Below are 27,482 nucleotides of genomic sequence, written 5' to 3'. Positions count from 1 at the left end.
AAGCGACAAACCACCGAAGCAGAGTCGGATCATTGCTTCATTGGTTCAAAGCAAAGCCACGCCTCGCCAATGTTGCCAGATAGGAAATATGCAACTATCGTACCAAAACCTCAAAATTATCGTATTTTGGGAGAAATTATCGTACACAAACAAAACGCATACAACGTAGCTATTTTAGCAGGGGTTTTTTTTTTATTTCCAATGGTGATGGGGGTGGGCTAAGCTACGTATGTGCGCATGTGCAGCCAAAACAGTGTACATTACAGGTCAGTTGTCTCGGGTCCAGGGAGGGAGGGGCAGGGCCGAGAATTGGGAACTCGTTACTTTGTATGGAGAGGGGGTGGGCTTTCAAATGACTTTGTCCCCGGGCCGGCCAAAGCTAGCAGCAGCCCTGTGTGTGGTGTGTCTTTGATGCCGTCTGAGTGCAACGCCTGTGAAATGATTCTTGGGTGTCAGAGAGAAATGCGTATTTGGGCAACCAACTGAAATTATCGTACATTTTGGATTTTTTTCCCCATTATTGATCGTACATCGTACAGAGGGCAAAACTATCGTACAAATACGATAATTATCGTACATCTGGCAACACTGCGCCTCCCTCTACTTGGGGAGTGTCTGCCAATGTTCCCACGAAGACAGGGAGAAGAAGAACCGTGGCTCATGGCAAGCAGTAAACAGAGTGGAGAGGAGTGAAAATTCACAGTCCCTTTCTCCTCAGTCCATGCTGACACTGCGGCTGCTTTGATTAGCACAGAATGGGATGGTGCTTTGACAGTGAGACTATCATATTTCGGCCCCAAAACACGCATGACACCAGGTGCGCACGCGTATGTGTGGTTACATTTTCCAAATGATGGAAATCCGTCGTGGTGACGGAGAACTTTAACCCATGATCTAAACGACCTAGCTGTAACTTTACCAAAAGCATTGGATCTGCTTAAATTGTATGGAAAATTATCAGGTTATAAAATAAACTTGCAGAAAAGTGAACTCATGCCAGTTGGTTCTACTTGTCAGCTGGCTTCGCTCCACTCTATCTCTTCCAATTAGAATAAGTCAGTATAGAATTAAATATTTAGGCATATGGGTGACTCAGAGGTTTAAAGACCTCTATCAAGCAAACTTTCTTCCGCTTTTGAATAGCCTAAAAAGACCTGGATCGTTGGAATCTGATACCACTTTCTTTAGGAGGTAGAATAAATGTTGTGAAAATGAATGTTATGCCACGTTTTTTGTTTCTTTTCCAATGTACAACCCCTGGCAATAATTATGGAATCACCGGCCTCGGAGGATGTTCATTCAGTTGTTTAATTTTGTAGAAAAAAAGCAGATCACAGACATGACAAAACTAAATTCATTTCAAATGGCAACTTTCTCAAACTTTCTCAAATTTTCATCCCCAAAACTAACACCTGCATCAAATCAGATCTGCTCGTTAGTCTGCATCTAAAAAGGAGTGATCACACCTTGGAGAGCTGTTGCACCAAGTGGACTGACATGAATCATGGCTCCAACACAAGAGATGTCAATTGAAACAAAGGAGAGGATTATCAAACTCTTAAAAGAGGGTAAATCATCACGCAATGTTGCAAAAGATGTTGGTTGTTCACAGTCAGCTGTGTCTAAACTCTGGACCAAATACAAACATGGGAAGGTTGTTAAAGGCAAACATACTGGTAGACCAAGGAAGACATCAAAGTGTCAAGAAAAAAACTTAAACCAATATGTCTCAAAAATCGAAAATGCACAACAAAACAAATGAGGAACAAATGGGAGGAAACTGGAGTCAACGTCTGTGACCGAACTGTAAGAAACCGCCTAAAGGAAATGGGATTTACATACAGGAAAGCTAAACGAAAGCCATCATTAACACCTAAACAGAACAAAACAAGGTTACAATGGGCTAAAGCCGCGTTCACACCGGGTGCGATCAGACGCTACAAATTCACGTGGGTCGCCAGGCGACAGACGCACCTCCTTCGCCCGGTGTGTCGCTCTGCTTGGGTGGACTTTCGCTGCGAAAATTCTTCCTGGTGTGTCATCAAATAGGAGGAGCTTCCATTCCGCTCGCCGGCTCCAGTTGTCAGTCAAGATAACATGACGGACCTTGATCACACGGAGCGAGTTGTTGTGAAAAGCTCCCAATACAGAGAGTATCATTATTTGCTGCAGGAGCTGTGTCTGGGTGACGGCCGCTTTCAGCGGTCCTTCCACCTCTGCGGGACCCAGTCTGAGGATCAACTGTCCCGTTCGCATGCACATGTAAACAATAAAAAAAAAAAAAAAAAAAAAAAACTCCACTGCTTGCTGCAGCTGGCTCTTCCCCCAAAAACCCTGTCATAATTGTGTTTAGAAACCAGTCACCATTTGTTTTATTATACATCTGTGTAGTTAATTAATAAAATATTCTCTACAGACGATTCGGAAAAAGCTCCGCTCCCTGCTGCTGCAAGTAGGGCTGCTGCTCGCTCCAAAAACTCTGTCATAATTGTGTTTAGAAACCAGTCACCATTTGCTTTATACAGGTGTGTAGTTAATAAGTAAAATAATCTCCAGGACGATTCGCGCGCGCGCATGTAAAATAAAAATAAAAAGAAACTCTGCTCCCCGCTGCTGTGGTGCTGCTGTTCACTCCAAAAACTCTGTCATGATTGTGAAATAAAGGACAAAAGAGACATAAGTCCTGCTCACAGGCTGCTACCAGATACAGGACATGTTCACATCTTCAGTCAAACTCCAGACATCTCCACATCACTACATATGCAGTCCCTGATTGGATGTGAGGCGACGCAATATCGTGCCACAAACGCGCAAAACGCTCAAAATCGCTTCACTCGCCTCCATTGCATCGCGCTGCGTGGTTTGGCGCCAAAACGCGTCCTTACATAGGGATTACATGGCAACCTGTGGCTGCAGTCGCTCGCGTCGCGCCCGGTGTGAACGCGGCATAAGGAAAAGCAATCGTGGACTGTGGATGACTGGATGAAAGTCATATTCAGTGATGAATCTCGAATCTGCATTGGGCAAGGTGATGATGCTGGAACTTTTGTTTGGTGCCGTTCCAATGAGATTTATAAAGATGACTGCCTGAAGAGAACATATCAATTTCCACAGTCATTGATGATATGGGGCTGCATGTCAGGTAAAGGCACTGGGGAGATGGCTGTCATTACATCATCAATAAATGCACAAGTTTACATTGATATTTTGGACACTTTTCTTATCCCATCAATTGAAAGGATGTTTGGGGATGATGAAATCATTTTTCAAGATGATAATGCATCTTGCCATAGAGCAAAAACTGTGAAAACATTCCTTGCAAAAAGACACATAGGGTCAATGTCATGGCCTGCAAATAGTCCAGATCTTAATCCAATTGAAAATCTTTGGTGGAAGTTGAAGAAAATGGTCCATGACAAGGCTCCAACCTGCAAAGCTGATCTGGCAACAGCAATCAGAGAAAGTTGGAGCCAGATTGATGAAGAGTACTGGTTGTCACTCATTAAGTCCATGCCTCAGAGACTGCAAGCTGTTATAAAATCCAGAGGTGGTGCAACAAAATACTAGTGATGTGTTGGAGCGTTCTTTTGTTTTTCATGATTCCATAATTTTTTCCTCAGAATTGAGTGATTCCATTTTTTTTTTCCCCTCTGCTTGGTCTAAAAAAGTAACCGTTACTGACTGCCACAATTTTTTTCCCTGATTTCTTATAGTGTTTATTAAAGCCATAAAGTTGCCATTTGAAACGACTTTAGTTTTGTGTCATGTCTGTGATCTGCTTTTTTTCTACAAAATTAAACAACCGAATGAACATGCTCCGAGGCCGGTGATTCCATAATTTTTGTCAGGGGTTGTATTCCTTTTTTCCTAACAAAATCTTTTTTTTCCTCAATTAATAAGCTCATATATATAACTTTATTTGGAACAAAAAGACCCCCAGAATAAAAAAAAGAAACATTACCACGTCACCGTTTACACGGTGGACTGTCCTTACCCAATTTTCAGTATTACTACTGGGCTGCTAATATATATATAAAAAAAAAATGAATTGCACTGGATTCATTTACCTCGGGTTGACTGCGGTCCAAAGTGGTTACAACTCGAACATGCTTCATGTTCACTTGTCTCTCTAAATGCATTAGCATGTTCAAAGTTACCTCCTCCAGAACCTTTGTCCTTATACAGTAATAACCCAGTGGTGAGACATACATTAAAAATATGGAACAGTTTCATCGTGCATTTTCCCTGACAGATATGTTAAAAGACACCCCATTAGTAAAGAATAATATGTTCAAATCCTCGCTAACAGATAAAGCTTTTAAACTCTGGGTCGATAATGGACTAAAGAAGGCTAAAGATCTGTATTTGAATGGTACCTTTGTGACTTTTGAATACTTAGTAACAGTACGGTATTCCTCGCTCACATTTTTTTAGATATCTCCAGCTCCGTAGTTTTATTTCAACTAATTTCAAATGTTTCCCATCACTTCCAGTAGAATCTCTCTCAGATAAAATTTTCAGGATGACGCCCTGGCTCAAAGAAACTATTGGCAAAATGTACTCATTAATAGGCTCAGATCATTTAAAACCCTTAGACATATTGAAATCTAAATGGGAAGAGGAACTAAATATAGTAATGTCCGATGACGAGTGGCAAGATGCGCTTGATGCTATACACCTATCCTCAATTTGTCAAAGACATAGCGTTATTCAATTTAAAGTAGTCCATCGCCTACATTGGTCTAAGGTCAAACTTGCTCAAATACAACATAATTTGGATGATACATGCGACCGTTGCAGTTCAGAGTCTGGCACTCTAACTCACATGTTCTGGAGTTGCTCAAAGCTGGCCGAATTTTGGAAGTCAATCTTTAAGTTCTTCTCACTTGTGTTAAAAACTCACATTGAACCATCCGCTGTCACAATAACCTTTGGCGTGACGTCACCCAAACTGAGACTAAATACTGGGAGTAAAGCAATGATTGCGTTTGCAACTCTGTTGACAAGACGATTAATTCTTACAAAATGGAAGGATAAATCTCCGCACACATTTAAACATTGGGTCGCCGATCTCATGTATCATCTGACTTTGGAGCACATCCGTTACTCTTTACAGGGCAACTCAAAAAAATTTAGGACTATTTGGCAACCAGTTCTGAGGACAGTTGGAGAAATGGACTGTTTTGATTGTCTGATGGTTGGGATGTGTCAGTTGTTGTAATCGGAGTCTTTTCTGTGTTGTTGTCAAGAAGAAGGATGTCTCATTGAATCTTTGAAACAACCAGGACTGTAATGTTGATGATTTTTATTTATTTATTTTATTTCTCCCCCCATCTTTCTATGTGTCTGTTTGCTTATTTGTTTTCAAAATTATTTAGTGTATTTATTTATTTATTTTTTGCTTTGGTTTGTCTGCTGTTTTATTGCAGATCTATATATACGAGGTCTGTCCATAAAGTATAGGTCCTTTTTATTTTTTTCAAAACTATATGGATTTCATTCATATGTTTTTACATCAGACATGCTTGAACCCTCGTGCGCATGCGTGAGTTTTCCACGCCTGTCGGTGACGTCATTCGCCTGTGAGCACTCCTTGTGGGAGGAGTCGTCCAGCCCCTCGTCGGAATTCCTTTGTCTGAGAAGTTGCTGAGAGACTGGCGCTTTGTTTGATCAAAATTTTTTCTAAACCTGTGAGACACATCGAAGTGGACATGGTTCGAAAAATTAAGCTGGTTTTCAGTGAAAATTTTAACGGCTGATGAGAGATTTTGAGGTGATTCTGTCGCTTTAAGGACTTTTCACGGTGCGAGACATCGCTCAGCGCTCTCAGGCAGCGTCATCAGCCTGTTTCAAGCTTAAAACCTCCATATTTCAGGCTCTATTGATCCAGGACGTCGTGAGAGAACAGAGAAGTTTCAGAAGAAGTCGGTTTCAGCATTTTATCTGGATATTCCACTGTTAAAGGAGATTTTTTTAATGAAAGACGTGCGGACGGGTCCTCGCAGCCGCTGCGACGCTCCGCCACAGGAAAAACACCTCTGTTGGAAGCCTTAAGGACAAGTTGGAACATGTCCAGCTGTTAAACAATTTCTCATATACTCACTCCACTGAAAGCCATCAAAAGCCGCCTGGATTTTACAAATGGTTATCAACACGGAGGTGTTTTTCCTGTGCCGCCGCTCCGCGCCGGCTGCGTCCCGACGCGCGGACCCGTCTGCACGTCTTTCATTAAAAAAAATCTCCTTTAACAGTGGAATATCCGGATAAAATGCTGAAACCGACTTCTTCTGAAACTTCTCTGTTCTCTCACAACGTCCTGGATCAATAGAGCCTGAAATGTGGAGGTTTTCAGCTTGAAACAGGCTGATGACGCCGCCTGAGAGCACAGCGCGACGTCTCGCACTGTGGGAAGTCCTTAAAGCGACAGTGTCACCTCAAAATCTCTCATCAGCCGTTAAAATTTTCACTGAAAACCAGCTTAATTTTTCGAACCGTGTCCACTTCGATGTGTCTCACAGGTTTAGAAAAAATTTTGATCAAACAAAGCGCCAGTCTCTCAGCAACTTCTCAGACAAAGGAATTCCGACGAGGAGCTGGACGACTCCTCCCACAAGGAGTGCTCACAGGCGAATGACGTCACCGACAGGCGTGGAAAAACTCACGCATGCGCACAAGGGCTCATGCATGTCTGACGTAAAAACATATGAATGAAATCCATATAGTTTTTGAAAAAAATAAAAAGGACCTATACTTTATGGACAGCCCTCGTATATATTTTTTGTAAATCACTGGTGCAGTGGGGTTGTTCTTTTGTTCTTCTGTTTTGGTACATTAAAAGAAAAACACAATAAAAATAATTTTCTAAAACTGGACATATTATGGATAGGATGAATTTTAAAAGCCTTATGCCGTGTTCACACCGGGCGCGACGCGAGCGACAAGTTGCCATGTAATCCCTATGTAAGGACGCGTTTTGGCGCCAAGTCACGCAGCGTGACGCGATGGATGCGAATGAAGCGACGCGAGGGAAGCGATTTTGAGTGATTGGCGCGTTTGTGGCGCGATATTGCGTGCGTCATGTCGTGTTGCCCTCCTCCCCAAGTTGAAAAATCTGAACTTTTTCGTCTTGTCGCGCCGCGATGACCAATCAGGGACTGAATATGTAGTGACATGGAAATGTCTGGAGTCTGACTGAGGATGTGAACATGTCCTGTCTCTGGTAGCCAGCCTGTGAGCAGGACTTACGTCTCTTCTGTCCATTATTTCACAATTATGACAGAGTTTTTGGAGCGAGCAGCAGCCCCACAGCAGCGGGAGCGGAGGTTTTTTTTTTTTCTTTTTCTTTCGTGGAGATTGTTTTACTTATTAACTACGCAGATGTATAATAAAACAAATGGTGTCTGGTTTGTAAACAATTATGACAGAGTTGGAAGCTGGAAAGAAAATGGAAGCTCCTCCTATTTGATGACGCACTGGGGCAAATTTTCCCAGCGAAAGCAGAGCGACACACCGGGCTATGGTGGCGCATTCATTGCCTGGCGACCCACGCGAATTTGTGGCATCTGTTCGCGCCGGTGTGAACGCGGCATAAGGAATATGGTTACAATGCAGATAAGGAAAGCAAAAGTGGATTTTTATTTAGAATTAATTAAGCCTGCGAAAGGAAATATTAAGCAGTTGTGGAAAAGCATTGATAAAATATCAGGAAGAGGACAAACAAGGGACTATAAAATAACACTAAATTTGAATGACAACTATAGCTGATAGTCTCACCATTGGAGATTCTTTTAATCATTATTTTATTGAATCTGTTCAAATGCTCATCCAGACGTTCCCACAAGCCACATGTAAACAGTGCTGCATGCACAATATGAATGAGCTGAATTTTACTTTGACTATTGGTACAGAGGTACACAAAATCCTCACTTCACTATCTAGCTCACTGTGTCAGGATATTCATGACCTAGATACCCTTTTCATAAAAACTTACAAAGACACCTTAACAGTGCCGATCACCAGACTTGTAAATCAATCCATAGCAGAAACCGTATTTCCAAAGACTTTAAAAACAGCAATTGTCATTCCTATCCATAAAACAGGGGATAAGCAAGATATTAACAACTACAGACCAGTTAGTATTCCCCCAGTTGTGTCAAAGCCTCCAACTCATTGAACATCTCAAGGCTGAAAACTTGCTACATCATATGCAGTTTGGGTTAAGGACAAACCACTCAAAAAAAAACAGCTTGCTGCCTCCTTGTCGAAAACATAAAAAAAACATCTGGATAATGGAGGAGTAGTAGGCGGAACTTTTCTAGATCTACAAAAGGCCTTTGACACAGTCAGTCACCCGGTTCTTCTTTCTAAATTAAAACTGTCTGTGAATATTCTGACCTGGTTAAAATCTTATCTTTCAGACAGTTCTCAACATGTTCACATTAATGATACCACATCTTCTATCATAGCTGTTGACATCGGGCTGCCCCAAGGGTCCAAATTGGGTCCTTTGCTCTTCTCCCTCTATGTAAACGACTTGCCATCTGTGAAACGGGGATATTTATATTTAAATGTATGCAGATGACACAGTAATTTATACTTGGGGGACAGACGCTGAGCAGGTAGCTACTAAACCGCCTGAAGCCATGGGCAAAGTGGCAGCGTGGCTATTAGAGTCAAGTTTAACCTTGAACATAAAGAAAACATCCACAAAGTATTTTTACAGCAAATCAAAAAAGTGTACCTTCCAAATATGTATGTAAATGGGGAACAGATTGAAAATGTAACAGAATATACAACCCCTGGCAAAAATTATGGAATCGCCGGCCTCGGAGGATGTTCATTCAGTTTTTTAATTTTGTAGAAAAAAAGCAGATCAAAACTAAAGTCATTTCAAATGGCAACTTTCTGGCTTTAAGAAACACTATAAGAAATCAGAAAAAAAAATTGTGGCAGTCAGTAAGTTACTTTTTTAGACCAAGCAGAGGGAAAAAAATATGGAATCACTCAATTCTGAGGAAAAAATTATGGAATCATGAAAAACAAAAGAAAGCTCCAACACATCACTAGTATTTTGTTGCACCACCTCTGGCTTTTATAACAGCTTGCAGTCTCTGAGGCATGGACTTAATGATTGACAAACAGTACTCTTCATCAATCTGGCTCCAACTTTCTCTGATTGCTGTTGCCAGATCAGCTTTGCAGGTTGGAGCCTTGTCATGGACCATTTTCTTCAACTTCCACCAAAGATTTTCAACTGGATTAAGATCCGGACTATTTGCAGGACATTGACCCTATGTGCCTTTTTGCAAGGAATGTTTTCACAGTTTTTGCTCTATGGCAAGATGCATTATCATCTTGAAAAATGATTTCATCATCCCCAAACATCCTTTCAATTGATGGGATAAGAAAAGTGTCCAAAATATCAACGTAAACTTGTGCATTTATTGATGATGTAATGACAGCCATCTCCCCAGTGCCTTTACCTGACATGCAGCCCCATATCATCAATGACTGTGGAAATTGACATGTTCTCTTCAGGCAGTCATCTTTATAAATCTCATTGGAACGGCACCAAACAAAAGTTCCAGCATCATCACCTTGCCCAATACAGATTCGAGATTCATCACCGAATATGACTTTCATCCAGTCATCCACAGTCCACGATTGCTTTTCCTTAGCACATTGTAACCTTGTTTTTTTCTGTTTAGGTGTTAATGATGGCTTTCGTTTAGCTTTTCTGTATGTAAATCCCATTTCCTTTAGGCGGTTTCTTACAGTTCGGTCACAGACGTTGACTCCAGTTTACTCCCATTCGTTCCTCATTTGTTTTGTTGTGCATTTTCGATTTTTGAGACATATTGGTTTAAGTTTTCTGTCTTGACGCTTTGATGTCTTCCTTGGTCTACCAGTATGTTTGCCTTTAACAACCTTCCCATGTTTGTATTTGGTCCAGAGTTTAGACACCGCTGACTGTGAACAACCAACATCTTTTGCAACATTGCGTGATGATTTACCCTCTTTTAAGAGTTTGATAATCCTCTCCTTTGTTTCAATTGACATCTCTCGTGTTGGAGCCATGATTCATGTCAGTCCACTTGGTGCAACAGCTCTCCAAGGTGTGATCACTCCTTTTTAGATGCAGACTAACGAACAGATCTGAATTGATGCAGGTGTTAGTTTTGGGGATGAAAATTTACAGAGTGATTCCATAATTTTTTCCTCAGAATTGAGTGATTCCATATTTTTTTCCCCTCTGCTTGGTGTAAAAAGTAACCGTTACTGACTGCCACAATTTTTTTTCTTGATTTCTTATAGTGTTTCTTAAAGCCAGAAAGTTGCCATCTGAAATTTCTTTAGTTTTGTGTCATGTCTGTGATCTGCTTTTTTTCTACAAAATTAAACAACTGAATGAACATCCTCCAAGGCCGGTGATTCCATAATTCTTACCAGGGGTTGTAAATACCTAGGCGTTTTCTGAGATCCTTCGCTTACTTTTAAAAAAACATGTAAAACTAATGTGTCAGACTTAAATTTAATATAGCAACTTTTACATGTATCAGGAACTCTCTAACTTTCGAAGCAGCAAAAACCTATTTTAAGACAATGATAAAGTCTAGATTCTATTACTGTATCACTTGCTGGTCACAAGGAAATAAAACCACTTTGAAGTCGTTAGAATCCATTCACAAACAAGCCTTAAAAATTTTGGACCGGAGAACAAGGCAGCACCATCACTGCCATGTTTTGGAAAAATATAGACTGTTGAATTTTTGAAACATTCAAAGAATGTCTAGTATCTGATTAGTGCACTGAATTATTCGTAACTCTGCACCTGCTCCTCTGCAGAACTTTGTCCAGTTAACATCTCAAGTGACAAACAGAAGTACACGCTCCACTACCAGGGGGCAGTGTGTGGTTCCAAAACATAAAACAACTTTTTGCACAGACCGCTTTTTCATATAGAGCGATTAAAGAATGGAACAATCTTCCTACCGCACTAAAAAGCCAAACAAATTATTTTATTTTCACCAATGAATTAAAAAAGTCGCTGTTGAATGATCAGACCTGCCAGCACTGACTGAGTCTGTTTTTTTAATTATTATTATTATTATTATTATTATTATCTGTGTAAGAAATTGTTCAGCAAGGGCGGTGGCCAAGTGGTTAATGCGTTTGGTTTCAGTTCAGAAGGCTCCGGGATCAAATCCCACCCCTGCCACATTTCTCCATGTAACGTGGAGTTACGTCAGGAAGGGCATCCAGTGTAAAACCTGTGCCAATTCAACATGCAGCTCCACCTTGTATTTGCTGTGGCGACCCCAAGTGCAAACAAGGGAGCAGCCGAAGGGACTTACTGTGTAAGAAATTGGTCAATGTTATTTCCATGTTTTCTTACATATCCATTTTGTTTTTAGATGTGTAATAGTACAGCTTCGAGGCAGCATGAATTTTAAAGTAATTTAAGCTGTGTTGTAAATACTAGTAGAAATGAAATTGATTAGTATTGTGTAGAGAATGGTGAATTGTTCTGTGGTAGATGAATGTATGTGATACGATCTAATTCTGACTGACTGTGATATGCTCTGACGTGTTTGCCTGTGAAAGTGAGTTATTGTGGCAGACGAATTTTAGAATATTGTGCAATTTTATTGTTAAATTATTTGATGTATCCAGGGACTGCGGATGGAAATGAGCTATTTAGCTATAATCTGGTGCAACTCATCTCTGTCTCATTGAGCTTAATGATGCTGTACATTGTCCCTTAAATAATCTAACAAACTAAAGTTTTTTTACTTTATTATTACATAATAATTGATACTCAAGTAGTAAACAGTCACATTTTGACCAATCACATTTTGACCAAGAGTCAACTGCACAATCACATTATGTGATAGTACTTCACAGAACTTCATTCAATACCAATTACAATCACAGGCCTGTAGTTGGAGTCTAAATTTTTTTTGGGGGGGAGGGGGGGGGGGGGCTTTTTGGGTGAGAGTGGACTTTTGCTGGCATAAGGTTTATATCAGGGATGCATTAGGGTTTTTTTTTTTTAGGACTATTTTCTCATACTTTTTGGCTTCCCTCATCCTAACTAACCTGATTTCAAAGACATACGAGGGCTGTCCGTAAAGTATAGGTCATTTTTATTTTTTTCAAAAACTATATGGATTTCATTCTTATGTTTTTACGTCAGACATGCTTGAACCCTCGTGCGCATGCGTGAGTTTTTCCATGCCTGTCGGTGACGTCATTTGCCTGTTAGCACTCCTTGTGGGAGGAGTCGTCCAGCCCCTCGTCGGAATTCCTTTGTCTGAGAAGTTGCTGAGAGACTGGCGCTTTGTTTGATCAAAATTTTTTCTAAACCTGTGAGACACATCGAAGTGGACATGGTTCGAAAAATTAAGCTGGTTTTCAGTGAAAATTTTAACAGCTGGTGAGAGATTTTGAGGTGATTCTGTCGCTTTAAGGACTTTTCACAGTGCGAGACGTCGTGCAGCGCTCTCAGGCAGCGTCATCAGCCTGTTTCAAGCTTAAAACCTCCACATTTCAGGCTCTATTGATCCAGGACGTCGTGAGAGAACAGAGAAGTTTCTTAAGAAGTCAGTTTCAGCATTTTATCCGGATATTCCACTGTTAAAGGAGATTTTTTTAATGAAAGACGTGCAGGCGGATTGCAGCGTCGGCTCGCAGCCGCCGCGACGCTCCGTCACAGGAAAAACACCTCTGTTGGAAGCCTTGAGGACAAGTTGGAACATCTCCAGCTGATAAACAATTTCTCATATACTCACTCCACTGAAAGCCATCAAAAGCCAACTGGATTTTAACAAATGGTTATCAACACGGAGGTGTTTTTCCTGTGCCGCCGCGCCGCGTCGGCTGCGTCCCGACGCGCGGACCTGTCCGCACGTCTTTCATTAAAAAAATCTCCTTTAACAGTGGAATATCCGGATAAAATGCTGAAACCGACTTCTTCTGAAACGTCTCTATTCTCTCACGACGTCCTGGATCAATAGAGCCTGAAATGTGGAGGTTTTAAGCTTGAAACAGGCTGATGACGCTGCCTGAGAGCGCTGCGCGACGTCTCGCACTGTGAAAAGTCCTTAAAGCGACAGAATCACCTCAAAATCTCTCACCAGCTGTTAAAATTTTCACTGAAAACCAGCTTAATTTTTCGAACCATGTCCACTTCGATGTGTCTCACAGGTTTAGAAAAAATTTTGATCAAACAAAGTGCCAGTCTCTCAGCAACTTCTCAGACAAAGGAATTCCGACGAGGGGCTGGACGACTCCTCCCACAAGGAGTGCTCACAGGCGAATGACGTCACCGACAGGCATGGAAAAACTCACGCATGCGCACGAGGGTTCAAGCATGTCTGACGTAAAAACATATGAATGAAATCCATATAGTTTTTGAAAAAAATAAAAAGGACCTATACTTTACGGACAGCCCTCGTAATTCCAAGCAGAACCAGTAATGCCAAAATTAGACATTACTTTATAAAAGATATCGCTTCACATCACACTTTATAAAGAAAAGTTAAATTAAGTAGACTTATCTTTATGTGGGTCATCGATTACCAGCCACCACCCCCCCCCCCCCCCCGCACCCTCTTTCCACCTGGATTAGCCCCTGGTTAGGGATGGATATTGATAAGATTTTATTGATATCGATACCATTATGGATTACGCTTATCGATCCGATTCTTTATCAATACCTTTTGTGAATTTTCTGTGTACTAAAAGTAGGCTTTACAAGTTTTCTATGTCAACAACATTTTATTCAGTCTTAAAGTAAATAAATATGAAATTGGTCACTGGATCCTTGATCTCTGGACATAAATAGAAATAAACAAAATCTGTAGTTTTTATTAAAGGCATTTCCTTTCAGACATTATTGGCATGAATGTCTTTCCATACATCTGAGCTGAGCTCTTGTAGCTGGCTGTGCTGCACATCAGGATGTAATTCATTAACAATGCAGGACGTCTCATTTTGGAAGGAAAAAACATTTTAGTCAATGGTAGTTTTTTGTCTGTATTACAGCATTTGGAAAGAGATATTTTATTTAAAGCGGCAATTCGTTTTGATGTTATTAATTCTGACCGGACTCTGTCTCGGCAGAGAGCAGTGCAGCGTTTGGAGCTGTGCCAACAGAACAGAGGACGATTCTCTTTTCTTGACTGCAACAAGACAAGAATCCCAGTTAGTGACTTTAATCCACACAAAAGTGACTCACGATTGACATATTTTAATAGCTTTGAGGGGGGGTTAAGAAGCGGACTTGCCACTTCTGAAGACCAGCGAATCAAAAAACCAACGAGCCAGCGGATCGAAGCATTGCTTCATTGGTTCACGCTTCAAAGTGGAGTCGTGCTGCAGAAGCAGTTAATTACAGAGCCGCTGCAGGGTCTGTAATCAACGTAGAGAAATGATCATTTTCCCGACAAACACCGCCACAATCAACGGCTGCTCTGAAGGACCGATAAGGGAATCGTTTAGCAAAAAGACTATTGGTATCGGTGGATCGAATCATTTCTTAACGATACCCGAAAAGAAACTGTTCTCGATACCCAACCCTACCACTGGTTTGCAGTCTCTGGCCAGAAACAATCAAGAATTTGTATATTTATGTGGAAAGCGTGACCCGATTCAGAGGTAAGAAGGTTTTATGAGCGCATTTTATATCATGTGATGAGGTAGGTGGGTTTTTTTTTTTTTTGGGGGGGGGGGGGGGGGGCGGCAGCGTTAGTGTTTGTTGTTAATGTGTAGCAGGTCTGCAGCTGTGCTTTTAGTTTAACCACAGCAAGGACACTCACAGAGACACTTGGAGCAGACAAAGAAAAAAAAAAATCTTAAAGCTGTTTGCAAAATTCACTGTGTCATCACAGCACTGAGAAACATCTACACTCGAACACACTGCTCCCCTTCCACTCCTGCAGGATGCAGACAGCAGACTGTGTGGAACAACAGGAAGAATATATATTGACCCGCGTTTCCAAGGAAATTTTACACCCATGTGGCATTCAATTGTTTTGCCGTGCACAGACACATTTAATCAGAGATACTGAAGAAGAGCTTAATCATGTTTGAGTTTACCATATAATTTGTATTTGTGATTGATATAAATAAAGTCCAAAACACATATGGTGACTTTGAAATGTTCACGTTTGCAGCCACTGACCAGTGATGCCGGTAACGCGTTATTTAGTAACGCGTTACTTAGTAACGCGTTACTCTAATCTGACCACTTTTTTTAGTAACGAGTAATCTAACGCGTTAATCTTTCCAAATCAGTAATAAGATTAAAGTTACTTCTCCATGTCACTGTGCGTTACTATTATTTTTCATTGTGGGTCGATAGCAGCATTAAACTTGGTCTGTGGGCAGGAGGTCGGGGTTCGACTGAACTGCCCACTTTAAGCGAGCTGTGAGCTTTTCATCCGCGTTTTTGTTGCAGCTGCTCGACTCGTTCTCACCTCTTAAAGCGCGGTGATCAGCACACCTGCACTGAGCTTTACAAAGACATTTTTATACTTTTTTCCTCCTTTATTTAGAATTCTGAGCTGAGCCGCTCTGTATCGTCTCGTTAAAAACAGCTGATCCTCCGCGACGTGTCAACAACTAACACTGTTTTCACTCAAATGCACCTAAACTCTCTTTCTGAGGACCACATGATGTGAAAACGCAATAAAACTTTCTTACCTGTAAATCTGGTCCTGTTTTCTGCATAAATAAATGTTATCCATTCTTTGTGCTCAAACGCCAAAGCAGGGGCGAATCCAGATGGAATGGGGGCGTGGGGCAAGGATGTGCCCCCCCACAACACCCCTAGATTAAAGGTCCAGTTTTGAAGCCGTTTTTTACTACAACTACTAATACTGCTTCAAATAATAATAATTTCGACAAGTAAAATGTTTAGAGAATTTAAATGTTAGAAAAATGTTAGAATTTAATAGTTACATTTATAAACAATGTAGGTTTGAAATTGCAAGTTTTACTGTTACAGTGCTGTCAACAGTTAAATATGAGGTCAAGAAAGAGGTCTTTATTTTACTTTTTATAAAACAAGTATTTGTTTTCACTGAAGTCAAGAAAGGGTGACTATAAAGTGAGTTTTGGCAAAACAGGTATCATTGTCATGTTGACGTGGGTTGTTGTCGGCAGCTGGGGAAAGTAACTAAAAAAGTAACTAGTAATCTAACTTAGTTACTTTTACAATTGAGTAATAGTAAAGTAACAAAGTTACTTTTTCAAGGAGTAATCAGTAATTGGATTACTTTTTAAAAGTAACTGTGGCAACACTGCCACTGACATACGAGGGCTGTCAATAAAGTAACGGTCCTTTTTATTTTTTTCAAAAACTATATGGATTTCATTCATATGTTTTTACGTCAGACATGCTTGAACCCTCGTGCGCATGCGTGAGTTTTTCCACGCCTGTCGGTGACGTCATTCGCCTGTGAGCACTCCTTGTGGGAGGAGTTGTCCAGCCCCTCGTCGGAATTCCTTTGTCTGAGAAGTTGCTGAGAGACTGGCGCGTTGTTTGATCAGAATTTTTTCTAAACCTGTGAGACATATCGAAGTGGACACGGTTCGAAAAATTAAGCTGGTTTTCAGTGAAAATTTTAACGGCTGATGAGAGATTTTGAGGTGATTCTGTCGCTTTAAGGACTTTTCACAAAGCGAGAGGTCGTGCAGCGCTCTCAGGCAGCGTCATCAGCCTGTTCAAGCTGAAAACCTCCACATTTCAGGCTCTATTGATCCAGGACGTCGTGAGAGAACAGAGAAGTTTCAGAAGAAGTCGGTTTCAGCATTTTATCCGGATATTCCACTGTTAAAGGAGATTTTTTTAATGAAAGACGTGTGGACGGATCCGCGCGTCGGGACGCAGCCGACGCGGTGCGGCGGCACAGGAAAAACACCTCCGTGTTGATAACCATTTGTAAAATCCAGGCGGCTTTTGATGGCTTTCAGTGGAGTGAGTATATGAGAAATTGTTTAACAGGCAGGACATGTTCCAACTTGTCCTTAAGGCTTTCAACAGAGGTGTTTTTCCTGTGGCGGAGCGTCGCGGCGGCTGCGTCCCGACGCGCGGACCCGTCCGCACGTCTTTCATTAAAAAAATCTCCTTTAACAGTGGAATATCCGGATAAAATGCTGAAACCGACTTCTTCTGAAACTTCTCTGTTCTCTCACGACGTCCTGGATCAATAGAGCCTGAAATGTGGAGGTTTTCAGCTTGAACAGGCTGATGACGGCGCCTGAGAGCGCTGAGCGACGTCTCGCACCGTGAAAAGTCCTTAAAGCGACAGAATCACCTCAAAATCTCTCATCAGCCGTTAAAATTTTCACTGAAAACCAGCTTAATTTTTCGAACCGTGTCCACTTCGATGTGTCTCACAGGTTTAGAAAAAATTTTGATCAAACAACGCGCCAGTCTCTCAGCAACTTCTCAGACAAAGGAATTCCGACGAGGGGCTGGACGACTCCTCCCACAAGGAGTGCTCACAGGCGAATGACGTCACCGACAGGCGTGGAAAAACTCACGCATGCGCACGAGGGTTCAAGCATGTCTGACGTAAAAACATATGAATGAAATCCATATAGTTTTTGAAAAAAATAAAAAGGACCGTTGCTTTATTGACAGCCCTCGTATATGTAAAGAAGAAACTTTAATTACATTTTGATTTAATTCTTATATTTTGAATTATGTTAGTTGTTCAATTATGTACAGGCTTTGAAAATGGAAGGACGATGTACAAAATTGACTAATTCACTAAAGGTGAATGTGCTATTTTTGTTAAACCCCGTTGGAATTTAGCCCCTACCACCCACCTCATTTTGGCTTATCAGCATCTCACAAATGAAAAGTGAAATTTCCCATCGATGGGATATAAAGGCTTAGAAGGGGTTAAAGCTATACGTCAACATGACACGCACATTCAGTTGTTTCATTTCATGTCCACTGTAGTGGTGTATAGAGATAAAAAGTGTGCTGCTTGCTGATTAATTACAGACTTCATTCCCTCCTCACTGCAAGGAATTTTATCACAGGCATCTATGCAGAAAGTCAGAAACTGCTTCTGCCTACAGGTACATTAGTACATTTAGTTCCACTGCCCATGCCTACTTCTGGAGAAATATGAGGTAGGCTGAAAAGTTCTAAGGCTCACCAAGAAGGAGAAATGCCATTTCAATAAAACTTGGCATGCATTAAGTTCAACTCTTCTGATGACTGTTATTTTCTTCCAGGTTTTGAGGTAGTTTGTGGTTCATAGCCAAGTTTGAAAGTTCGTGGTAGACGGAAACGGCAAAAATGGACAAAATCTGGCATCGCAGTATGATTAAATACCTGCATAAGAAGGGATTAAAGCCCAAGGACATTCATGCGGAACGGTTGCTACATTAGGGGATGAAGCTCCCTCCATATCTACAGTGCAGAAGTGGGCAGCTGAATTTAAGAGGGTCAGAGAGAGCCTTGAAGACGACCCAAGGTCTGGGCGGCCTGCAACAGCCACAACCCAGAAAAACATTGACCTTGTTCATGAAATGGTGATGGACGACAGACGATCAACGATTAATTAGCTAGCAGATGCTGTGGGAATATCCCGTGAGAGAATTGAACACATTCTGCATGAAGAACTTGGAATGTCAAAGGTGTCAGCTCGGTGGGTGCCACGTCTTCTGACGCCTGATCAGAAACGCACCAGGCTAGTCATGTCGAAACTTGGCGCAATTTGAAGAGGATCCAGCCAATTACATGGAACGTTTTCTTACCCAGGATGAGTGTTGGGTTCACCACTTGGAACCAGAGAGAAAAAAAACAATCAATGCAGTGGAAACACCCAAGGTCACCACCTCCAAAGAAGGCCAAAGTTGTTTTGTCTGCGGGGAAGGTCATGGTTTCAGTTTTCTGGGATGCCAAGGGCATTGTGTTCGTGGACTATCTTGAAAAGGGACAAACCATAAATGGACAGAACCATTCTAACCTACTGAGACAGTTATGCGAGGCTATCAAAAAGAAGCAACCAGGAAAGCTGATGAAAGGGGTGCTGTTCCATCAAGACAATGCCCCAGCTCACAAGTCAACAGTGGCCATGGCCACTATCCATGAGTGTGGATTCGAACTGGTAGATCACCCACCATACTCCCCTGACTTGGCACCCTCGGACTTTCATCTGTTCCCAAACCTGAAAAAAAAAAACTTGGCTGGGAAGCACTATCGAAGCAATGATGAGGTGATGGCTGCCGTTGAGGACTATTTTGACTCTCAAGATGAAAGCTTCTATGCCAAGGGAATCGAAGCACTCAAGCACCACTGGAAGAAGTGTGTGGAGTTACAGGGAGACTATGTAGAAAAATAACCCTGAATTTGTTCAATTCGACAACTGCATCATAGTCAGCCTTAGAACTTTTGAGCCTACCCTCGTACTCCCTGAAGATGAAGCACTGTTAATGTCTCAGCACTAAATGCCACTGGCTGACCAAATAACTAGTCTTGCACAATTACCGTATTTTCCGCACCATAAGGCGCACCTAAAAGCCTTAAATTTTCACAAAAATTGGCCGTGCACCCTATAATCCAGTGCGCCTTATGTGCGCACTGAATTCCAAAATCTGTAAAAACGACGACGTTGTCTTTGACCGTCGGAATATCGGACCATTTCCAGCTGACACAAGGACATAATACGTAAAGTATGTACGCTAGCACCATAGAGTACGTACACTGCCAGCGATAAACCAATCAGAGAAGAGTCCGTGAGTCCGTGGTACGTACACTTACCTCCGCCACTCCTCCGGTAGTTACCGTATACTACAGGGTATCCTGCAAAAACATTTGTTTGTCTAAGGACCCCCGAAAATGGCACCAGCGAAGAAACATGCTTACGAGGCAAACTGCAGGCTATCAGTTACACGGTCGTTCATGGGAATAGAGCAGCTGCGAGAGGAAACAAGAAAATGAACTGCGCCAAGTTAAAAAGACCAAACGGAGTTTCCGCAGAAACAAAGCGAAGTGGCCACAGCTAGAGGATCAACTGTTCAATTCAGACACAGAAGATGAAGACTTCGATGGATTTGTGACAGAACCATAATAAAAAATGTGAGTACCATATTGTTAAATACCGGTAGTTCAAAGTTGTTAAAAAGTTCAAATAAACTCACCGTTTTGCTTCCGTGACCTTTTTTTTGTTTTTTTGTAGACTATATGTTTTAGCGTGCGCCTTTTGTAAGGGTTAAGTACCCGCTAAATGAGGCCGTGCTTTATAATCCTGTGCGCCTTTTGTAAGGGTTAAGTACCCGCTAATTGAGGGCGCGCCTTATAATCTGGTGCGCTTTATGGTGCAGAAAATACGGTACTGTATGTTCTGGAGTATAAGTCGTGGGGTTTTTAACCCTATTGTTTTGGGAGGCCCTGCAACATACTCCAATGTGACTTATATTCTGAAAAATCGCACATTTGTTATTAATGACTATAATAGCTATTTAAAAGGGACTTTTCCATGAATCAAAGCATGAAACAAAATAAACTAATAATAAAATAATAAATGCCAATAATAAAAAGTATACTACAACAATACACAAAAATCAGAAATTAAAAGAGCTGATAACACAGAAAAAGGCGTAACTTGTCCTCCAGTGCAGCTTTTTCCTCTTCAAGAGGCATTTTTTAGCAGCTGCTACTTGCAGCAGCTGTACACCGATGTGACTTATACTCTGACAAATATGGTAATCGCATTTCCATCATCATCATCGCGATATCGGCATGCACAGTAAACAGGTCACAAATGACGGCCTAAAGCACAATGAAAAAAGAAAATTCTTTTTATTTGTATACGCCATGCGGGAGATAAGATTTAACCTTGATGTGATGACACTCTATGCTTCTGTAGTGAGTACACTTGAAAGCCAGTATAAAGGCTTCAACATTTGTGTTTTTGGTTAAACTGTATTACATCAAGGGGAATGAAGAGCCAGAAATTATGTTGGTTCATCAATGTTTGTTCATTTGTCGTAAGTCCCATCATCCTTGCAATAACCACGAATGATACAGCACATTTTGCAGGTTTTCCTCCTGTCTTACATGCATACAAACAACAAACATATGACAGCTTGTAAACCCTAATCATCACTAGGGCTGCCACAAACGACTATTTTGATAGTCGACTAGTCAACTATTATTTTTGGGATTAGTCGACTAGTCGGATCATACATAATTTCCTAAATTAAGGCCTGCAGCATTTTCCGAGAAACGTTGGGATGAAAACATTTCCAAATCAGTGACTATTTCTTAGACTTCATTTACATCAATCATTCAGAAATACAAACAGTGTGGTACTTTATAGTAAATCTGTGTCAGGTAGGCAGTTCGAGTAGGCAGTGACAAGTGAGGGAAGCCACCAAGACAACTCTGTAAGAACTTTTGACTTCTGTGAGTGGAGAAATTGGGAATAGTGCAACATTTTTATTTTTATCTTCATTTTACATATAGTCCCCACGTTTTCTGATTTATGGTTGTTTCTGTTGCATTTCTGAAATTACAGAACTGCTATAAAGAAAAGTGTGAACATTTTATTGTGTTTTAAAACTTTGTGGAGCAAATGCAAACACCAAACTCTTATAAAGGAAAAAAATACACAAATGTGCAGGTAAATTTTGATATAAACTGAACAGAACAATGCAGGCTGATTTGACTCCCCACATTTTTTGTATAAATAAATCTGAATAAAGTAAGAAGTAACTCACTTTGAAATGAATAAAACATATAGCTGCAGCTTATAATAACTTTGAAAAATAACAAAAATCAGCAGCTTGTAATTTTATTCTGACTCCAGTTAATTTTAATGTGATGAAGTCATCCTTTTTTTCTCTCATCAGTCACGTTTTGTGGTTGAACACTACATTAAGCTTAAGATTGAACAAATACATACCTTTGGAAAATAACAGTTGTTAAAGTTCAGAGTTCTCACCTGCTTTTTGTGATCTGTGCCTCTGAACATCACTGCAGCTTGTCCACAGCAGGGTTTTATTTTAACCTGTGAATGCGTAATTTTTGCTCAGTTCATTTATATATTCTAATTTTTTAAGGATGTTTTAAGGATATTTGACCGTTTATTTCATCTCATGATCTTGTAAATTCAGTATATGCGCACATGGTGTGAACAGGTTAGTGCCATCAGAAAAACACCGCTAGAGAAAGAGCAGAGAAAAGTAAAGGCAGTTCCACTTTTCTTTCTTTTTTTTTTTTTTACATGATCACTAGGGTTAAAATCCTCTCTCTCTGCTTCGCGCTCGCCGTCTCACATGATGGTTCTCAGCAGAATGTAACATCTCGTGCTTCCGTTCAGGAATCTCCCTCCCTTGCAGCCTGCAGCAAGCTGACTCCGCACGCGCACACACACACACCAACAGCTCCTCTGGTAAACTGCGCATTTTAGACAGCTTTGAACAAGACGGCCACTGTTTTAATCAGCCGTCTTATCCAAATTTGAACATTTAAATGACGGCACAACGACTCGCTGCCTAAAACTACGAAATGAGAGAAAAACAAAGACTTAAATAAAATAAACGACTCGTCGACTACTAAATTAGACAGTTTCATTAGTCGACACTGTCGTGACTAGTCGACTAGTTGTGGCAGCCCTAATCATCACTGCAATTAAGGATGCACCGATCCACAATTTTTCACTTCCGATCTGATCCCTGAATTTGGATAACTGCCAATACTGATACTTTTCCGATCCGATACCAGAGCTCTGTTTGCTTTATTATTATTACCATTATTGCTGATTTTATATGAGGATTTTCTTAAAAAGGATACGTGAAAGTTCAGCTACAATTTGCTAGAAGGTGCATCTAAGATGAAAGCCTAGATTTGATGTTTTGGTGACAGAATTAATTACTTTTTATAGACTTTTATAGCCTTATTTTTATAGAATAAAGAGAAAAGACAGTGCACTCTGTCTGTCTGTCTCCCTCTTTCTCTCAGTTGCTCTCTTTCTCACTTTTGCTCTCCCATCATCTCTGTCTTTCTCTCTCACTGTGTTCGTGCTGCACAAACATTGAACTTTTTGGAAACACAAAGCCTTTCAACTGTAAAATAAATGTGTCATCACCGAGGCTCACACGCAGGATTTTAATGGAGACTTTTGTCCCTTTCAGCGGACAGAATCTCTGTTCTGCTCCTCCTCAGCTGCACGCTGAGCTGGCTTTTCATAGCATTTGACAGCCTCCGGACAGTGAAGCGGCTAACTTTTTAGCACACATTTTCAGCAACAATTCAGTTAATTTTTCGGAAAATCCATACTCGATGAACAGACAATTTGAATCAGAGAGCCTAGCAGAAATTTGCTGCTACCCACAGTTAGAACACTGCGGAAGAGAGCTTTCTCAAACAGCCCGGCTTCAAAAACCTCCCTACCTCCCACTCGGCAGCAACAGGGCTGTGAAATGAAAATTGTGAAATCCGAGGAAAATTCACGGGGTTTTTTTTTTTTTCAATGAAAGAAAGTCTAGATTAATGAAAGAAAAAAAAGGCACAATCTTTTCTGAAATTCTGTTTGAACAGCACAATGTTTATTTTCCAGAGAGAAAAAAAATTCTTACCAGTACGCTTTTCCTGTTTATCTTTCGGGTGTGTTGATGAAGCCAGCAACAATTCCACGGATTCTTGTCCTTCACACTTGTCCATCACACTTTTTCAAACCGTCTTTCTCGCCATCTTCACTCTGTCTGATGTCGCTCTGTGACACAGACATGCTGCAAAATTCTTCTTTTAAAAACTTGAAAGTTCTGAAGGTTTGCGATGTCCACATGCTACATTTAGCTAAGCTTTGCACAGGAGCTACACAGTGTCACTGCAGCAACCAACCAGTCCCGCTTTACGACAACTGTTGCAACAGCCAGGCTTTGAGTGGTATTTATTCTCCTCGAAATTCCGCGGATCAGAGGAAACTGGCTTCTATCTGTAACACACAGATCAGTGTCCGTGGACTTATAAAACTTGCATGATGTCGTAAAAAAAAAGAACCCTTTGCGATAAGCATTTTAAAAACTCAGTAATGATCACGATTAAAGAGTACAACACTAACACCCCCGCCCCCCTCCCCATGATGAAATCTGCGGAATCCCGCGGATCCAGGGAGTTTTCACAGCCCTGCAGCAAACAGCAGAGAGCAAACAGCACCAGCTGAGAGGATTCACAGCGGCTCTTCTCCGGTATCGTAAAATGTTGCAGGTTGGATCGGTATTTTCCGATACGTGAATTATGTCGGTATCAGAACCCGATACTGATCCGGGATCGACTCGGTCCCATCACTAACTGCAATGGCATCAATGTTCAGAAGAAAATATCTTGTAACATGCAGCCTGTCAGCCTGCGCAAATCTGTAAAGGGGCGCAATCTAAACAAAGAAATGGGAATACATTGGGAAAAGATCAGTGTTTTTTTTTAACTCATGATAGACTCCAGCATTCACATGTCTTGAAAATGATGTGATCTTTCAGAACTCACTTCTCTCAAATAACAGAAGTGTAACCGCGTGCTTTAGCACACAAGTACCTGCGAGTCTGTGATTGTGTTCGTGTCATACAGACAGCATCACCTCTGATGTGAGACAAACAAAAATTAAATCAATTGTGAAAAGCAGGGATGAAAGTGGTGGAAAAACAAAAAAGCTGAAACCCAAAGCTACCAGCAGGGGGTCTGGGTGCCCTCCCCCCTGGGCAATTCCAGCAAAAAGGTAACATAGCAGGCGAAATTTCAAAATGTAAATATCACATCAAAAACCACTTGGTTATGTCCTTTGGGTACCCAAGTATGAGAAACACAAGGATTTCTACCAGTTCAGTGTGGACCTTAGGTTTTTGGCTGCACATCTCATTTTTGCCCCAACAAAACAGCAAGTTTCAAGCCCAAGACAATTTTTCTTCCTCACTGTATTACAAACGTCCTGAGTTTAATACAGAATTTATAACTATTTTCTGTTAGTATTCTTCTTAGAGTATTGAAAACATTAATTTTGAAAAGTAAGTCTTGTGTTTTTTAGCCTGGGAGACAAAAATGAGGTAGTCCTTCTAGGTAACGTGAGAAACAAAAAATGATGAACTTTTCCCTAGTTTGACAGTGCTGGTAGATATGACAGCCAGATTCCTGCATTCATCTCTTCCACCCTAAATTACTGTATTCATGAAACAAAATCAGAAAAATCCCTCATAGCCTTTAGGCAGAAGTGCTTCAAAATCTGCAACGTGAGTAGCACTAACGTGAGTAACGTGGAGTGTAACGTGAGTAACACTCACTTCATCACTGAACCACTAAGTTAGTCAGCCAACTAATTATTGTTTTAACATATAGGTGGCAGCCAATTAGCTATTGTTTTAACTTTGAGACACATGTGGCAGGTTGTTTTCCCACAATGCAATAGGTGATACATGTCATTTCCTGTATGGTGGGAGAATTGAATCTGTGTCATGTCATAACAAATTTCAATCCAGCGACATCAAACAAACAGGTAGGTAGGTTTTTATAAAAAATGCATGTTTAAAGAAATGAAGTTCAAATTAATTGTCAGCATCTGATTATAATTTCACTGCTGTGCAGGAAATCAGGTTGGGGGCTCTGTCAGGGGGAGGTGGGGTTGTGGTGTGTTCAGGGCATGATCAGTGCAGTACTATCGGTATGTTTTGATAAATCCTGATTTAAGGTAATGGGAATATGAATGGAAAGAGAAATCCAGCTGCAAGAATACTATGCAATTTACTACAGCAAAGCATTTTACATCGGAAAGGCAGTGGAGAAACGAGACAATGGGATACACTTCAAGTTCCTGCAGATGACTGGTGCATCCCAGTTTTGGTGGCCCAAAAAGTCACGATCTGACAGAGAACAAGAAACAATATCGGAGATGGAAAGGACTTTTCATGGTCCTGTCCATCTCACGCGACATGATCCCTTTTCGATTGATGAAGACGCTGTGAAAGAGATACGAAGGGAGTATCAGGAATTCAGAAAGATACTCCACTGAACTTTCTTGTAGAGGACTATTGACCTTGTATTTCCATGGTTGATGGACAAGATTGATCAATGATCGTGGGGTGGGGTGGAGATGGTGTTGGGGGAGGGCTAGTCAACAGTTTTCACAGTTACTAATTGCTTACTCGACAGTCTTCACTTCAAAAACTTAAGGTTTTAATGCACTGCAATGTTCTTGATGAACATGTAACGTGAGTAACGTAACGTGAGTAACACGACATTCTTTTAATGTCTATAAAGACAAATGTTAGTCTGTTCCAATTTGTTTGTTCTTCTGAAGAGGTTATTAATAAAGGTTTAAACTATAATAGATCATTTTGCTCTGTTCTCTGTAGTTTAACAAGAAGGTGAAAGCAAACAAGTTAAAAAAAAGCCATGTGACTTTTGCGTAACGTGAGTAACGGTGACAAAATGTGTCTACCAAGGACAATGAAGAAAGATTTTTCTCATGTTGTGCTATGTGGATGTAGAGACTGCTGTTTAGTATTCACCATGAAAAAATCCAAATGTTCAGTCCAGTCATAAAAGAGGGAGACACCTTTATTCAAGCATCTGTTGTTTTAAATGTAACTTGAGTAATGCTGGAATTGCCCCCCTGAAGATTTTTGAATTCTAGAAGCTCTGAAATGGAATCTGTGATAACTTGCAGAGGGTGCAGCACCCATTTTGGTGAGGGGAAGAAAAAAAAAAAAAAAAAAAAAAAAAAAAAAAAAAAAAAAACTTTCCTTCTTCAAAATCACTTGTCTAATAGTTAGGGATGTGAATCGTACAACATCTCACGATTCAATTCAATTCTGATTCTTGGGGTGACGATTCGATTCAGAATCGATTTTCGATTCAAAGAGCTCTGAGAAATAGTTATATTAAAAAATGTTTATGTTTAAGAAAATGCAGCTTTACAAGGTTAATCAAGTGATTCTAGATGTAAATTTACTTATCTGCTTTGCTCGTTCGGAGTTGGCTGGCAGTTCAGCGACGCGTTGGTCAGTAGTCGGCAGATAACGCTGCTCCCCTCTTTTGGCTCTGGGTGATGGTGTAGTATGTGGGCTTGCGGATTTGAAGTGTTTCCTAAGTACTTGACTTTCATTTTGCAGATTTTGCACACTGCATAAGTCATGTCAAGCTCCTTCTTACACAGCAAATAATAAAATCCAAAATCCGACACCCCTACTAATAGTATTCTGCCCTTACTAGGATGCAGATTTCTAGCTTGGCAGATAGTTCTGGAGGAAATCACTGAAGAAATGAACAAACTGAAAATTTGTTTTGACCAAAACAAATTATCATTAAACTTAAAGGAGACCTGCATTGAAATAAATGTGGTCAGATTTCAGAAAGAAATAGCTGATATGTACACTCAACAAAAATATAAACGCAACAGTTTTGTTTTTGCTCCCATTTTGTATGAGATGAACTCAAAGAGCTAAAACTTTTTCCACATACACAA

At 40.8% G+C, this 27,482-nt stretch overlaps 1 protein-coding gene and 2 long non-coding RNA genes across 3 annotated transcripts in view; 1 reads left to right on the top strand and 2 right to left on the bottom strand.

The window, feature by feature from the left end:
• The window catches only part of larp1 (La ribonucleoprotein 1, translational regulator), a 162,476-nt gene that overhangs the window by 122,784 nt on the left and 12,210 nt on the right, over window positions 1-27,482 (bottom strand). The window lies entirely within an intron of this gene.
• On the bottom strand, window positions 892-26,621 carry LOC117517027. The gene is made up of 4 exons (XR_004562622.1): window positions 26,429-26,621; window positions 25,252-25,261; window positions 9,140-9,143; window positions 892-903 (listed from the first exon to the last, which is right to left on the bottom strand). It is a non-coding gene; the product is annotated as an uncharacterized LOC117517027 (long non-coding RNA).
• Window positions 10,188-25,924, top strand: LOC117517026. Its single transcript, XR_004562621.1, has 3 exons — window positions 10,188-10,199; window positions 17,909-17,913; window positions 25,730-25,924. It is a non-coding gene; the product is annotated as an uncharacterized LOC117517026 (long non-coding RNA).

The sequence above is a fragment of the Thalassophryne amazonica genome, chromosome 9, assembly GCF_902500255.1.
Source record: "Thalassophryne amazonica chromosome 9, fThaAma1.1, whole genome shotgun sequence".
NCBI classification, from domain to species: Eukaryota; Metazoa; Chordata; class Actinopteri; order Batrachoidiformes; family Batrachoididae; genus Thalassophryne; species Thalassophryne amazonica.
This window is presented reverse-complemented; position numbering and strand designations above follow the sequence as displayed.